At 41.7% G+C, this 16,612-nt stretch overlaps 1 long non-coding RNA gene across 1 annotated transcript in view; it reads right to left on the bottom strand.

The window, feature by feature from the left end:
- Positions 1 to 8,855: 8,855 nt before the first annotated feature.
- The window catches only part of LOC126058030 (uncharacterized), a 44,347-nt gene continuing 36,590 nt past the window's right edge, over positions 8,856 to 16,612 (bottom strand). The window contains exons 2-3 of the long non-coding RNA XR_007513058.1: positions 11,228 to 11,369; positions 8,856 to 9,749 (exon numbers count right to left, since the gene is read on the bottom strand). This is a non-coding gene — a long non-coding RNA (uncharacterized LOC126058030). The remainder of the gene's footprint in view (positions 9,750 to 11,227; positions 11,370 to 16,612) is intronic.

The raw sequence follows: 16,612 nt of genomic DNA on the forward strand, positions 1-16,612 counted from the left end.
CTCTAACTGTTTGGCTTCAGAAGCAAGAAGGGGTGATATCCCAACAGGTAGTTATCAGCTAATAACATGGCTTGCTCCCTACTTTCTTCAGGTTTCTCTTCAAAGGCTCCTTTATCCTAACTGAAAGATTGGAGGTTTGAGTCCATCCACACATGCCTTGGAAGAAAGGTCTGGCAATCTTCTCCTGAAAAATCAACCATGGCAAATGCTATGGAGCACAGTTCTACTTTGACACACAGGTGGTTTGGTTTGGTTTTGGTCTCACTTTTAGAGAGACCTTCCCAGACCACGTGTTACACACCCATGTCCTATTTAACTCAGGTGTGACTGTGTGACTTGTTTTGGCAAATGAAATGTGAGTAGACATGACATGCAATTTTTGGTTGAAACCCTTAAAAGCTGGGCACATGCTTCAGCACGTTTTCGTTACCATCTGCCAGGGTGTATTCATTTTCTGTGGCGGCTGTAACAAGGTATCACAAGCTGGGTGACTTAAAACAACAGAAATTTATTGTCTCACAGTTCTGGAAGCTAGACGTCCAAAATCAAGGTGTTGGCAGGGCCATGCTATCTCTGAAGGCTCTAGGAGAAGCTCCTTCCTTGTCTCTTCCAGCTTCTGGTGTTTGCTGGCAATCCTTGGGGTTCCTTGGCTTGTAGCTGCATCAATCCAATCTCTGCCTCCGTCTTCACATAGCTGTCTTTCCTCTGTGCATACCTCTTCTGTGTCTGTCTCTATTAAAATCGCCCCCTCTTTTCTCTTATAAAGACACCAGTCATTGGATCAGGGCCCATCCTAATCCAGTATGACCTCATCTTAACTTGACTGTATCTGCAAAGACCCTTTTCCAAATAAGAACACATTCACAGGTTCTGGGTGGTCATGAATTTTTGGGCAGATACCATTCAACCCAGTATACAGGGCTATTGGAAATGTTTGCTTGAGCCTATCTGCGGAATGAGGAGTGTGGAGCCAAGTTCTAACTGACCTTCAATGATCAAGTAGCATGAGCCAAAAGCAAATCTTCACTGTTATAAAACACTGAGATTGTAGGGCATTGTTTGTTATTACAACATAGCCCAGCCTATCCTGACTGATACACCACTGTTACGGATTGAATTGTGTCTCTCCCAAAATAGGTGTTGGAATCCTAACCTGCGGATGTAATCCTACTTGGGAATTGAGTTTTCTTTGTCATGTTAATAAGGCCATATCAGAATAGGCTGTGTGCTAAACCTAATCACTCCAGAGACATAAAAAGAGCAGATTAAACACAGAAACCAGCACAAATGGGGAGGGGGGGGGATAGGCACCATGTGACAAATTGCCAAGGATCTGAGGGGCGCTGGGGCTACAGAAGCTGAAAGACCCCAGGATCTTCTCCCAGAGTTTCCAATGAGAGAAAGAAAGCCTTCACCTAGAGCCAGCAGCCTGAATTCAGGCTTTGAGTCCCCTAATCTGTGAGAAGGAGCCCTGGTGGCACAGTGGTTAAGAGCTATGGTGACCTACGTCTGCTAACCAAAAGGTTGGCAGTTTGAATCCACCAGCTGCTCCTTGGAAACCCTATGGGGCAGTACTCTGTCCTATAGGGTCACTATGAGTTGGAATCAATGGCAATGGTTTTTGTTTTTTAACTGTGAGAAAATAAATTTCTGTTCTTTAAAGCCACCCACTTGTGGTATTTGAGTAGCAGCAGCATTAGGAAACTAAGACAACCACCTTATATAAAGTAGCACCCTCATTCCCCTTTCCCAACACCCTGTCCTCCTAACATAGTATATATTGATTTTATTTATTTTGTTTTTAACCCCCCTGCCCCATTAGAAAGAAAGTGCTATGAGGGCCTTGTCTATTTTGTTCACTGCAGTGTCCAGGTCTTAGAACAGTGCCTGATGCATAGCAGTTGCTAAGGAAACACTGGTTTTATGACTGAATAAGTGTCTGGGGACATCAGGGAGCACTTTACCAAACAGCATTTAAGCTATGTCTTGAAGGATGCACAAGAGTACTTCAAGCCTGTGAAAAGACTTGGCAAGTCCAGGGTACCCTATGAAGTAATGTAGGAGGGAGTAAAAATAGCTGTGGGAGGAATTAGGGGTTGAGGAGATGAGACCAGAAAGATAGGTTAGATCCAGTTTATGAAGGACCTTTTATGACACTCAGACTTTATCTTCTAAGCAATAAAAAGCCAACAGAATTTTTAAACTGGGGAGTGACAAGATCAGTTTCAATTCTGCCTACACAAATTACTTTCAAGGAGCAACTAATATTCTCATTTCTCTTTGGCCACTGCAGCTATGTTACCATTCATCAAATCATTCATTCATTTCTTTTATCCAACAGGTGTTTACTGCTTGCTGTGAGCAATGTACATACTACGTAAGGTTCATGGAGAACAAGCAGAAGCAAAAGACACTCTGACTAAAATGAACAACCTTCAATGAGATGGAGTGACACAATAGCCTCAACAATGGGCTCGAGAATACTAACAATTATGGAGACGGTGCAGGATAGAGCAACATTTCATTCCATTCCACATAAGGTTGTCATGAATTGGAGTTGGCTCAACGGCAACTAACAATAACAATCTTTGAGTCAAAACCAACACACACACAGAGGCAGTGATTATGTAACCACATGAACAAAATCCTAGGTGGGAGTCTCCAGCGTCTCTAAACCTTTCTTTTTGTCAGCACATCCACTCCTGTTCCACACACAGATATCTCTACAGCATACTTTGCCACTTCAACCATTGTCTTCTAAAAGAAACCGTTTTTCATCATTGTTGTCATCATCATCACAAAAACAGCCAAAAATAACATTTACAGTTTACAAATCACTTTGATATACAGGTGGTGGCTCAGTGGTTAAGCATTCGGCTGCTAACTAAAACGTTGGCAGTTCAAATCCACCAGCTGTCCCTTGGAAACCCTATGGGGCAATTCTGCTCTGTTGTATGGGATCACTATGAGTCAGAATCAACTTGAAGGCAATGGGTTTGGCTTTTTTTGGGTTTATGGTTGTCATGGATTGAATTGTGTCCCCAAAAAATATGTGTTTCAATTTGGTTAGGCCATGATTCCCAGTATTGTGCGATTGTCCACCATTTTGTCATCTGATGTGATTTTCCTATGTGTTGTAAATCCTATCTCTATGATGTTGATAAGATGGGATTAGTCGTAGTTATGCTGAGGCAGGACTCAATCTATAAGATTAGATCATGTCTCGAGCCAATCTCTTTTGAGATATAAAATAGAGGAGAGAGCAGAGAGACATGGGGATATCTTACCACCTAGAAACAAGAGCCAGGAGAATAGTGAGTCCTTTGGACCTGGGGTCTGTGCACTGAGAAGCTCCTAGACCAACAGAAGATTGATGACAAGGACCTTCCTCCAGAACTGACAGAGAGAGAAAGCCTTCCCATGGACCTGGCGCCCTGAATTTGGACTTCTAGCCTCCCAGGCTGGGAGAGAAGAAATTTCTGTTTGTTAAAGCCATCCACTTGTGGTATTTCTGTTATAGCAGCACTAGATAACTAAATCAACGGTGTATTATTATCTTCACCTTACAGATAAAAAAAAAAAAAAGAAAAAAACCCCAGCAGATTCTAAGAAGTTGAAGGATGTCCCTGTATGGTGCAAATGGTTAAGTGTTTGATTACTAACCAAAAATTCTCCATCTCTAATAGCCTAATCTTACCCTGCTACAGGCATAAGGAGCTGGAGGGGAGGAGCAAGCTGTCCTCAACAGAAATAAAATGCTTTCTGACATGGAGAGCAAGATGGAAACAGGCAGAGCAGAGAGTAACTTCTTGTCTTGAAATTGAGCACTGTAAATTCAAAACCACAGGCAGAAAAGCTGGTAGAAGATGAGGATGATGAGAAAGTCATATGTGCTTCTTTTTAAAAATGCAAATTTACTGTGTTTCAGATTATAAAAGTAATGCATACTCACTGTGGAGAATTTGGAAAATGCAAAAAGGAACCACAAGGAAAATACCCACAATAATTACATGTAACATTTTGAAACGTGGCTTTTGACATTTTTGTCAGTCCATAATTGTTGTCGTTGTTAGGTGCCCTCGAGTTGGCCCCTGACTCACGGTGACCCTTGACTCATGACAACCCCATGCACGAAGGAACGAAATGCTGCCTGGTCCTGTGTTATCCTCACGATCGGTTGTGGATAAGTAGACAGTTGTGACCACAGGGTTTTCATTAGCTGACTTTCAGAAGTAGGTCACCAGGCCTTTCCTTCTACTCCGTCTTAGTCTGGAAGCTCCACTGAAACCTGTTCAGCATCATAGCAACACACAAGCCTCCACTGACAGAGGGCTGGCGGCTGTGCATGAGGTGCCTTGGCTGGGAATGGAACCCCGGTCTGCTGCCTGGAAGCTAAGAGTCCTTGCTAGGTTGAGATCATTTTGTGATTATTACAGCAGGATGTGTCTTCTTTTGAGAGGTGGTATCTAACATATTCTGTGCTATATTCCCAAACTGGCCCTTTAAAATGAACCTACCATAATGCAAATTTCCATCTCATGAAGCCACTTGGTGCTTTTAATTTAATGATTACATTGAATACATGAGTCATGTTCAAATTTTTCCTGAAAAAAATCATTTCCCTGTGCACTTGAGGATACCTACACTTTTCAAAGAAGAGGCTAAAATTAAGTTAATATCTTCAAAATGGCAATTTTCAAATGAAGTGAATTGCACTCATTAGCATCCTCCTTTTAAGAAAAAGGAATATATAGTTTCATTTTTAAAGAGGATTTTAATGTAACTCAGGCTCTCATGGAGTAGAGAAAGAACGTGACTGGGAGTCAGAGATACCCAGATTTGAATCCCAGCCTCGCTTCTTAATATTTCTGAGCCTTAATATTCCCACAGTTGTATATACCTCATAGGGTTGTTAGGACTTAATGAGATAATGTTAGTTGCAATCAAATTGGCTCTGACTCATGGTGACCATTTACGAATAGAACAAAATGTTGCCTGGTCCTGTGCCATCCTCATGATCATTGGTATATCTGAGTCCATTGTTGAGGCTAATGTGGCATTCTGTCTCATTGAGGGTTTCCTTCATCTTCCGTGATGCTCTACTTTACCAACCATGATGTCCTTTTCTAGCAATTGGTTTTCTTGATGGTGTGTCCAAAGTAAGGAAGCCGAAGTAGTACATCCTTAAATAATGTTTGGTGGTGTCTAGTGTCATCTACACAGTCCCCTGAATTGACCGTCTATTTGTTGAGTGCCAACTATGTGCCAGCAGACCCTTTTACAGGCTGCAGGATAGGAGGACACATAAGACAGACTCACTTCCAAAGGGTTTTTAGTCTAGTGAGAAAAACAGACAGACCATTGTGAACTCAAGAGAACAACAAGTGCAGTAAAGACATAATGTCCAGAGTCCACAGAAGAGGAGGTATTGACGCTGATCTGGGCAGGGGCAGTTGGAGAAGCCATCACACAAGTGTCACTTCAGCTAGGTCTTGAAGGATCAGAAGGTAAAGAGAGCAAGTGTAAAAGCAAAGACAGAAAGAGCATGGTATGCTCTAGAGCTGATGGGCATTTCTCTTTCCTCTCTGGCCCAGTCACTCCTTTGGCTGGCATCCACGTTCAAATCTCTGGGCATTGAGGCCAAGAATTGTTAATGCCCATTGCAAACTAGAGTTTGGAGCTCAGTGAATGAGCCCAAACCTTCAAGTCCACCTGGAAAACGCTTAACTCATACTTTTCTTTCTGTTACTTTTTCATGGTTAACACACTCGGCTGTTAACTGAAAGGTTGGACATTTGAGTCCACCCAGAGGCACCTCAGAAGAAAGGCATGGAGATCTACTTCTGAAAAAATCAGCCATTGAAAACTCTATGGAGCACAGTTCTACTCTGACACACATGGGGTGGCCATGAGTCAGAGTCAACTCAGTGGCAACTGGTACCTTTTCACAGGGACAACTAAGCTGTGTCTGACTGTAAATAAGTCCTGTCACTTATTAATCATAAGAGATGTTTCTCTCTGGAATCAGATGATTTAACCTCATTTCTAAAAGTCATACTCAGGTGCTGGGTGGCTGGATACTGCTAATAACTGCCAATGACCAATGATCCTTCCAGCAAATATAGGAGTAATTCTCCTAGTGGGCAGAAAGGTTGTTCTCCATGCCCATATACTAAAGAAAATTCCAAAACATGAATCCATTTATCATACAGTTCTTATGTCCCTTGTAGTCTTCTATAAGCCACAGGCATCTGCCAGCTGCTGCTGCTGAAACAGGAATGTTTATATCCAAATAGAGACAAAAACGTGGTAGAAAATAAGCAGACTGAAGCCAATAAGAAGAAACACCAGGAGAAAAATACACAATCAACTTTTGCTGTGTATTTTAAAGGAAACTCCAGTGTAGCTGTAGCTGAGAGATGACTCATCTTGGTGACAGAAGAACCGAGGGGAATGAGGCAGGAGAGAGGGACAAAAACAAGATTCTGTTTTACATAATTCTCATCTCCACACAATGAGCTATTCAAACAGCTCATGAAATTAGCCAGCAATTTAACTACCTCACTATTTAGAGTATCAGGCAAAGTGCACAAGCTTTTCCGGAGAAGGATTATGACAGCTGGTCAATTAAGACTGTCATAGACTGTATCCGACCATCTAGAATACCAGGAAAATATCAGAGACTGGGAAGGGTGATGTATTAAGGGTCTTTTAGTTGGAACAGACTATCACCCATCTGTCAGTTTGTCCTACCGTGGTGGCTTACATGTTGCTATGATGCTGGAAGCTCTTCCACTGGTATTTAGAATACCAGCAGTGTCATCCATAGTGGACAGGTTTCAGTGGAGCTTCTAGACTAGGAAGAAAAGCCTGGTGATCTACTTCTGCAAATTAGCCAGTGAAAACCCTATGGATCCCCACAGGATACTGTCTGATATACTGCTGGAAGCTGACCCCCCTAGGTTGGAAAACACTCAAAATACACAGTGGCTGCAACAATGAACTCTTGCATACCAATGGTTGTGAAGTTGGCACAGGACCAGGCAATGTTTTGTTCTGTTACACGTAAGCTCATCATTAGTTGGAGATGACTCAAGGGCAACTAACAACAACAGTTGCAACAGATACCCACTCAAGTGGCCTCGCAGAGGGAAATGGAGAATCAGTGATTCCCAAACTTGGCTGCTGATTGGCTTCACCTGAGGAGTTTTTCAAACTACTGAGATCTGATTTAATTAGGTTGGAGTGTGACTTGGGCACTAGCATTTTTTAAAAGTTTCCAGGTAATTCTCATATACAGCAAAGTTTGAGGATCACTGGTAGAGATATACACAGTATTAGTTTCCTAGGGCTGCCGTAACAAAATACCACAAACTGGATGGCTTATAAAAACAGAAATTTATTGTCTCACAGTTTGGAGGCCAGAAGTTCAATGTGTTGGCAGGGCCATACTCCCTCCAAAATCTCCTAGGGGAAGATCCTTTCTCGTCTCTCTCAGCTTCTGGTAGCCCCAGGGGTCCTTGGCTTGTTGATCCATCTTCAGGTGGCTGTCGTTCTTCTGTCTGTCTCTCTGTGTCTCTTATAGGGACACCACTCATACTGGCTTAAGACCCACCCTACTGTAGTATGAGCTCTTGTTAACTTAGATGATCACATCTTCAAAAATCCTATTTCCAAACAAGATCACTGTCTTAGACTGGGTTCTCTAGAGAAACAATGCCAGTAAAGTGTATAAATATATATAAAGAGATTTATATCAAGGAAACAGTTCACACAATTGTAGGGATTGGAACATGCCAAGTCCTTGGATCAATATAGAGGCCTTTCCCAATTCACAGAGCTGCAGAAGCTGGCAAACCCAAGATGAGTAAGTCAGAGAGCAGGGCTCCCACTCACAGACTATGAAGGTCAAGGAATCCCCAAGGTCAGCAGGCAAGGCCTCAAGGTTTCCCCTGGTTCACATAGCTGCAGGGGCTGGTGAACCCAAGATAGGCAGGTTGGGGAGCAAGACTCTTGCTCGCAGGTGGTGAAGATCGACAAATCCCAAAATGGGCAGGTAGCTGCTAGCTCAAGTCCTAAGAACCAGAGGTCAGACAAGAGACAGCTGGTGGATCCAGAACAAGCCAACAACCTTTCCAAGGTGAGCAGGAAGGGAGTAGGCAGCTGAAGGTGGAGAGATAAAGGCTGAGGGGCTGATGAGCCGCCACAGGCCCCACCCCTCCTGGTACCACTCAGCAGATTCCATCATGGGGGTGATCACGTATCAAACTTCAACAGGGAATTGACCACAACATTATACAACTGCCAAAACACTGAGACTCATGGCCTAGCCAAGCTGACACACAATCTTAACCATCATAGTCACATTCACAGGTACCCGGGGTTAGGACTTCAACATCTTTTGGGAGGGACATAATTCAATCCATAATATATACCAACTGGAACTGAAACAGAGAGATGTCAAGAAGCAAGAGAGTCAGGGCTACCACACTGCACAGTGTCAGGGAGCACAGAGTCATAAGGTGCTCAGTGTGAATGGCACCCCCTGGAGCACCACTCCAGATGTGTAACACCTTGGCTGTATTCACCACCACTACTCTTGGAAATCCGGTGGGGCAGTTCTACTCTGTCCTACAGGGTCGCTATGAGTCAAAATCTATTTGATGGCAACGTTTTTTTTTTTTTTTTTTTCTGCTATGGGTAGGAATTGACTCGATAGCAATGGTTTGCTTTTTTTTTTTTTTTTACTCTCACCGTCATTTATTGGGGAATGTGTATATTGTTACTTAAAGTCTTGAATGCTGCACCATGCCCTTTCATTATGGCTATGTTCCTAACTATCCAAGTTTCTTGGTTTCCCAATTTCAAATTTCCAAGAGAGGAATTTATAGATCCAGCTCATCTTTTTGAGCCAGGTCATAGCAATCACCCACTACTAACCAGCCTATGTAGTAGATCCATTTGAGCCAGGTGGCCACCCAAGTTCATCACAGTGAGGGAAGCATGTGTTCCTGGCCACAGAGGGACCAGGACTCTGAGCACAGCATATGCCTCAGGCAGTGTGAGTAGGAAGGGGATGACTGGTATCTCAAGCACAATGAGTTTGGCAGAGGCTGACAGATTTTATTAACAATAATTTCATTTACTGTCGAAATCACAACACTCTGGAGAGTGAAATGAGTGTTATTAATAAATAGCATTGGGACATTAGGCATAAACGGCAACAGTCCCAGGCAAAACAGCACATATGGGCACCCTAGTTTGCCTTGAATTTTGATAGAAAAGGAGAAAAATGGCCTAGATAAAATTTCAAAACCTGATAACACAGAAAATAATCATGTTTTATAGACATAAATGGAAGAAGTATAGTGAAGAAGAAGCTGTGAAGAAATATACTCGAGCAATTTTTCCTCTGCAGGGTGGAGGTCCATGGAAGTGAGGGTTCCCTGGTCCTGGCAGCTCTAGATCTGCAAATTACCTACCTAAGATGTGCACATTAGTTTCCCAGGGTTGCTGAAATTTACCACAAATGTGGTGGCTTAAAACAATAGAAATTTATTCTCTCACAGTTCTGGAAGCCAGATGTCCAACATCAAGGTGTTGGCAGGGCTGCACTCCCTCCGAAGGCTCTAAAGGAGAGTACTTCCTTGCCTCTTCCAGCTTGTGGTGGATCCAGGTGTAACTCCAATATCTGCCTTCCTTTTCACATGTCTTCCTCTCTTCTCTGTCTGTGTCTTCTCCACTCCTGTCTGTTATAAGGATACTTGTCAGTGGATTTAGGGCCCAACTGAGTTATGAAGGATGATCTTATCTCAAGATCCTTAAATTAATTACATCTGCAAAGACCGTTTTCCCAAATAAGGTCATAATTTCAGGTTCCAGGTGAACACATCCTCTGCGGGGAGGGGCACCATTCAACCCACTACAACAGGTAAGGACCTAGAGTCAGATTCACTTGGAACGGTATGGCCTAAAGAAGAGGAACTGGTCACAAATCCATTTTCAGGTTCTCTCTGTTAGACTCTGGAGCCCTAGTAGAGCAGCATTTAAGAGCTTGGCTGCTAACCAAAAGGTCAGCAGTTCAAATCTACCAGCTGCCCCTATGGGGCTGTTCTACTGTGTCCTATAGGGTGGATATGAGTCAGAATTGACTGAATGGCAATAGGTAATGTTAGACTCTAGGTTGCAAACAGCAGGAGCCCTATGTAAAATTCATAGCCTGAAAAATAAAGCAAATTTATAGGCTCCTAAGAAGTCAAGATATAGGGTGATAAGTCAAGCTTCAGGTGAGGCTTGAACCAGCAGCTCAATCATGTCACTGAGGATCAGTTTCATTCCATGCCTCCATTTTGTCCTCTGTGGAATTGGCTTCCTCATACAGCTGGCTTCCCTAGTGGTTCTGTGATGACAGCCTGCAACTCCTGAGGCTGCAAGTATTCTTATTCACCACCTCCAGGAAACAACAGTCCAATCTTCAATGATGCAAACTGAGCCTCCTGAATTAAGCTCTATTGCCTGTCATTGGTCTGACTGGCTAATAACATGAGATACTTGATTGGACTAAATAAACGGGGGTCACCTCTAGAGCTGGGATGTAGTCAATCCAACCCAAACCACATGGCTGAGATTTAAGATACTGTTAAGATGAATAAAAGTGATGAGGGTGCTGGAGACACGAGCAACAAACATCTACTATTTTTGTTGTTAGCTACTATCAACTTGGCCTCCTACTCATGACAACCACATGCACAATGGAATGGATATTCTGCCTGGTCCTGTGCCAACTCCATGATCAATTGGGGATTGGACTATTGTGATCCATGGGCTTTCACTGGTTGATTTTCAGAAGTAGATCACCAGGCCTTTCTTCCTAGTCTGTCTTAGTCCAGAAACTCCACTGAAACCTGTTCAGCATCATAGCCTCACACAAGCCTCCACTGACAGACAGGTGGAGGCTGTGCGTAAGGTGCACTGGCCTAAAATTGAACCTGGGTCTCCTGCACGGAATGTGAGGATTCTACCACCAACCCACCATTCCCCCACAAATGTCCACTACATTGTTGTAAGGTGCCATCTAGTCATTTCCGACTCATAGCCACCCCATGTACAACAGTATGTAACACTGCCTGGTCCTGTGCCATCCTCACGATCATTACTACATCTGAGCCCATTGTTACAGTCACTGTATCAACCCATCTCACCGAAGGTCTTCCTCTTTTTCACTTACCCTGTACTTTACGAAGCATGATGTCCTTCTCCAGGGACTGGTCCCTCCTGATAATGTGTTTAAAATACATGTGATCAAATCTCAACATCCTTGCTTCTATGCAGCATTCTGGCTGCTGTACTTCCAAGACAGAGATGTCAATCTGTAAATGACAAGGTCAAAACTATAAAAAGGGGAATAAACTGTGTAGGTGTAAAACTTTCAGATGGAGGGGAACTTAAGGCAATATAAAGTAATAAAAGACTGATTCAAACTTAGGAAGATAAGGGTAAATTTAAAGTAACTAAAAAGAAAGTTAACAAGCCCACTCACCAAAATAAAAAAGAATGAAAACATAAACACTCAATAAACACAAAATCTATAATAAGGAAAGAAAAGAAAATCCACAAACAAAGGGAGCTCAGCACAGCAAAGTAAGAGGAGCAAAGAAAATGTCAATACCACAAAAAGAGCACAGCAATAAGACAGCAATAAACTCATACCTATCAATAATCACACTGAATGTAAAAAGCTTCAATGCACCTGTTAGTGGAAGAATCAGTTAAAAAAAAAACAACCCATCAATATGCTGTCTACAAGAGAGATACCTTAGACACAAAGACATAAATTTATTAAAAATAAAAGGATGAGAGGCACAGCCAAGACGGCAGTACGGACAGACGCTTCCAGCGAGCCCTCTTTATAACAAAGACCCAAAAAACAAATGAAACGAGTATATTTATGACAAACTAGGAGCCTTGAGCACCAAAGGCAAGCTTAGAAAACAAACTGAGGGGCAGAGGGAGGAAGAGACGGTTCAGAAGTGGAGAGGAGTTACCAGACCTGAATCGTGGGGAGACTTCAGGCACCATTCTTGGAGTGGCAGCAACAAGCTGGTACTAGCGCTTGGCTGCAGTTTCTTCAGGGAGAAGCAGCCAGCCACACAGCCTTCTCACACCTCCAGAACCAGAGAGGAACGGTGCTTTCGGCAAAAGCTAAGTACTTGTGTATATTTTACCGCCTCCCCCCGCCCCCAAGCCGGCTCAAGCAGCTGAATTCCCTGGGCCTGAGATAGGCACTGTTGAGTGCCTAGAGCCATCCTCCTGGCCTTGGAGAAGGAAAAAATTTGCGTTTGCGGGAAAAGATTATTTTCCAGCTCCATTAACTGGGGGAGATCAGGACAGAAGCAGCTCCTGTCCAGGCATAAACCATCTGTGGACTTTGAGCACCTTTCCCCTCTGCACGGGCCTGTGTGGGCCTATTTCAGGAGAATAGGACCTTGTTGGCAGAATCCAACCATTTCAGCTGTGTGGTGGAGAGGTGGGTGTTTGATGTTTGACATTGCTTTGCCTATTAAACGGGGTCCTCACCTACTCACATCAGGGACCTAAGGACTGGTAGCTCCACTCAGGTCTCCCAGCCACCCACGAGAGAGGTCCAAGGATAACTGGTACCTCCTAGTCCTTACAACCAAAAACATTGGGTGCCCATGGTCCGTCTACAGAACCCACCCACCTGCATACTCTAGGAAACACAGATGTGCTTTCCTCAGAGACACTCGGGTCGGTTCTCAACCCCCTGCCTTGTTCAGAGTGTGACCCCCTGCTGCAACCAGATACCGGTACCTACACCAATCACCCCTGCCCTCTAAGACTGTAGGACAGAGCCTGTACCACATACTTGATGATCAGCTACCTGAACATCTGAATTGAATTCATATAAGAAAGCGAATGGACATCCACACTGATATACCTGACGACAGCTCTAGCCATCTGGGGACAGGATGTCAGAGCTCCAAAGGTGAAAATAATCAAGCTATCTCACTCAAGTAACCCATTTCAGCATATCAAAACAAAACAAACCAAGAAGCTACAACACAGTAAGCAAACATAAACTAATACAATAACCTCTAGGTGCCTCGGAGACAACAGTCAATATCAAGTCACATAAAGAAACAGACCACGATCAGCTCAACAAGCTCTCAAAACAAAGAATCCAGGGATCTTCTAGATGAAAGTGCATTCCTGGAATTGCCAGATGCAGAATACAAAAGTTTAATATACAGAGCCCTTTAAGACATCAGGAAGGAAAAGAGGCAATACGCAGAACAAGCCAAGGAACACACAGATAAAGCAGTTGAAGAAATTAGAAAGATTATTCAGCAGCATAATGAAAACTTTAATAAACTGGAAAAATCCATAGACAGACAGCAATCAGAAATTCAGAAGATTAACACTAAAATCATAGAATTAGACAACTCAGTAGAAAGTCAGAGGAGCAGAATTGAGCAAGTAGAAGCCAGAATTTCTGAACTTGAAGATAAATCACTTGGTACTAATATATCTGAAGAAAAATCAGATAAAATAATTAAAAAAAAATGAAGAAACCTTAAGAATCATGTGGGACTCTATTAAGAGAAATAATAATACAAGTGATTGGAGTACCACAACAGGGAGGGATAACAGAAAATACAGAGAGAATTGTTGAAAAATTTGTTGCCAGAAAACTTCCCTGATATTGTGAAAGATGAGAAGACATCAATCCAAGATGCTCATCGAACTCCACATAAGGAAGTCGTTAAAAGAAAGTCACCAAGACATATTACAATCAAACTTGCCAAAACCAAAGATAAAGAGAGAATTTTAAGAGCAGCTAGGGATAAACGAAAAGTCACCTACAAAGGTGAGCGAACAAGAATAATCTTGGACTACTTGGCAGAAGCCATGGGGGCAAGAAGGCAATGGGATGACATATTTAAAAAACTGAAGGAAAAAGATTGCTAGTCAAGAATCATATATCCAGCAAAACTGTCTCTTAAATATGAAGGTAACATAAGGACATTTCCAGATAAACAGAAGTTCAGGGAATCTGTAAAAACCAAACCAAAACTACAAGAAATACTAAAGGGAGTTCTTTGGTTAGAAAATCAATAATATCAGGTATCAACCTAAGACCAGAACACTGGGCAGAGCAATCAGAAGTCAACCCAGACAGGGAAAAAAAAAAAAAAAAAGTCAAAACAGGGTAACAGCGAAGTTATTATATAAAAGAAGACAACATTAAAACAATAAAGACGGACTAAGAAATGTAATCATAGACCTTCCATATGGAGAGGAAGATACGCAATACAAAGAAATAAAAGTTAGGTTTAAATTTAGAAAAATAGGGGTAAATAATAAGGTAACCACAAAGGAGACAAACTATCCTACTCATCAAAATAAAATACAGGAAAAAAATAGAGACTCAGCAGAAACAAAATCAACAACAACAAATATGAGGAAAGGACAATATTTAATCTACTCAGCACATAAAATTAAATGGGAAAAAGAAAATGTCAACACACAAAATAGACATCAAAATGATAGCACTAAATTCATACCTATCCATAATTACGCTGAATGTAAGTGGACTAAATGCACCAATGAAGAGACAAAGAGTGGCAGAATGGATTAAAAAACACAATCCGTCTATATGCTGCCTACGAGAGACACACCTTAGACTTAGAGATACAAACAAACTAAAACTCAAAGGATGGAAAAAAAAATATATCAAGCAAACAATAATCAAAAAAGAGCCCAAAACAGGAATGGCAATATTAATCTCTGACAAAACAGGCTTTAAAATTAAATCCATCATAAAGGATAAGGAAGGACAGTATATAATGATTAAAGGGACAATTTACCAGGAAGATATAACCATATTAAATATTTATGCACCCAATGACAGAGCTGCAAGATACATAAAACAAACTCTATCAGCACTGAAAAATAAGATAGACAGCTCTGCAATAATAGAAGGAGACTTTAACACACCAGTTTTGGTGAAGGACAGGACATCCAGAAAGAAGCTCAATAAAGACGCAGAAGATCTAAATGCCACAATCAACCAACTTGACCTCATAGACATATACAGAACACTCCACCCAACAGGTACCAAGTATACTTTCTATTCTAGTGCACAAGGAATATTCTCTAGAATAGACCACATATTAGGTCATAAAGCAAGCCTTAGCAGAATTCAAAGCATTGAAATATTACAAAGCATCTTCTCTGACCATAAGGCCATAAAAGTAGAAATTAATAACAGAAAAATCAGGGAAAAGAAATTAAACACTTAGAAACTGAACAATAAAAAAAAAAATACCCTGCTCAAAAAAGACTGGATTATAGATGACATTAAGGATGGAATAAAGAAATTCATAGAATCCAGTGAGAATGAAAACACTTCCTATCAGAACCTTTGGGACACAGTGAAAGCAGTACTCAGAGGTCAATTCATATCAATAAATGCACTCATACAAAAAGAAGAAAGGGCCAAAATCAGAGAATTATCCCTACAACTTGAACTAATAGAAAGAGAGCAACAAAAGAAACCCTCAGGCACCAGAAGAGAACAAATAATAAAAATTAGAGCAGTGGGATGCAGACCCCAAATTCTCGTAAAAAGGACCAGACTTAATGGTCTGACTGAGACTCGAAGGACCCTGGTGGTCATGGCCCCCAGACCTTCTGTTAGCCCAGGATCGGAACCATTCCCAAAGCCAACTCTTCAGACAGGGATTGGACTGGACAATGGGTTGGAGAGGGATGCTTGTGAGGGGTGAGCTTTTAGGATCAGGTGGACACTTGAGACTATGTTGACATCTCCTCCCTGGAGGGGAGATAAGAGGGTAAAGGGGGTTAGAAGGTGGAGAAATGGACATGAAAAGAGAAAGTGGAGGGAGGGAGTGGGCTGTCTCATCAGGAGGAGAGCAACTGGGAATATGTAGCAAGGTGTATATAAGTTTTGTGTGAGAGACTGACTTGATTTGTAAACTTTCACTTAAAGCACAATAAAAATTAAAAAATAAATAAATAAAAGGATGGAAAAAATATGTCAGGTAAACAGGAACCTAAGAAGACCAGGAGAAGCAATACTAATCTCAGATAAAATATACTTTAAGGTAAAATCAACCATAAAAGACAAGGAACGACATTACATAATGATTAAAAGGATAATGTATTGAGAAGATTAAACCTTAATAAATACCTACACACCAAACAACAGGCTCCAAAATACATAAAACAAATTCTAACAGCACTGAAAAGAGAAATAGACCCTTACACAATAATAGTAGGAGACTTCAACACACCACTCTTGGTAAGAAACACAATAAAGAATCAAATGAGACTGAAAACACATGATACCAAAACTTTTGGCACACAGGAAAGGCAGTGCTCAAAGGTGAATTTATAGCAATAAATGCACACACCAAAAAAGAACAGCTCCAAATCAAAATGTTAGCCCAGAATCTGAACAAATAGAAAAGGAACAGCAATAGAAACTCACAGCCACAAGAAGAAAGGAAACAATAAGATCAGAGCAAAAATAAATGAAATAGAGAACAAAAAAAACAACAGACGATGA

Source organism: Elephas maximus, chromosome 14, assembly GCF_024166365.1.
Source record: "Elephas maximus indicus isolate mEleMax1 chromosome 14, mEleMax1 primary haplotype, whole genome shotgun sequence".
Lineage (NCBI taxonomy): Eukaryota > Metazoa > Chordata > Mammalia > Proboscidea > Elephantidae > Elephas > Elephas maximus.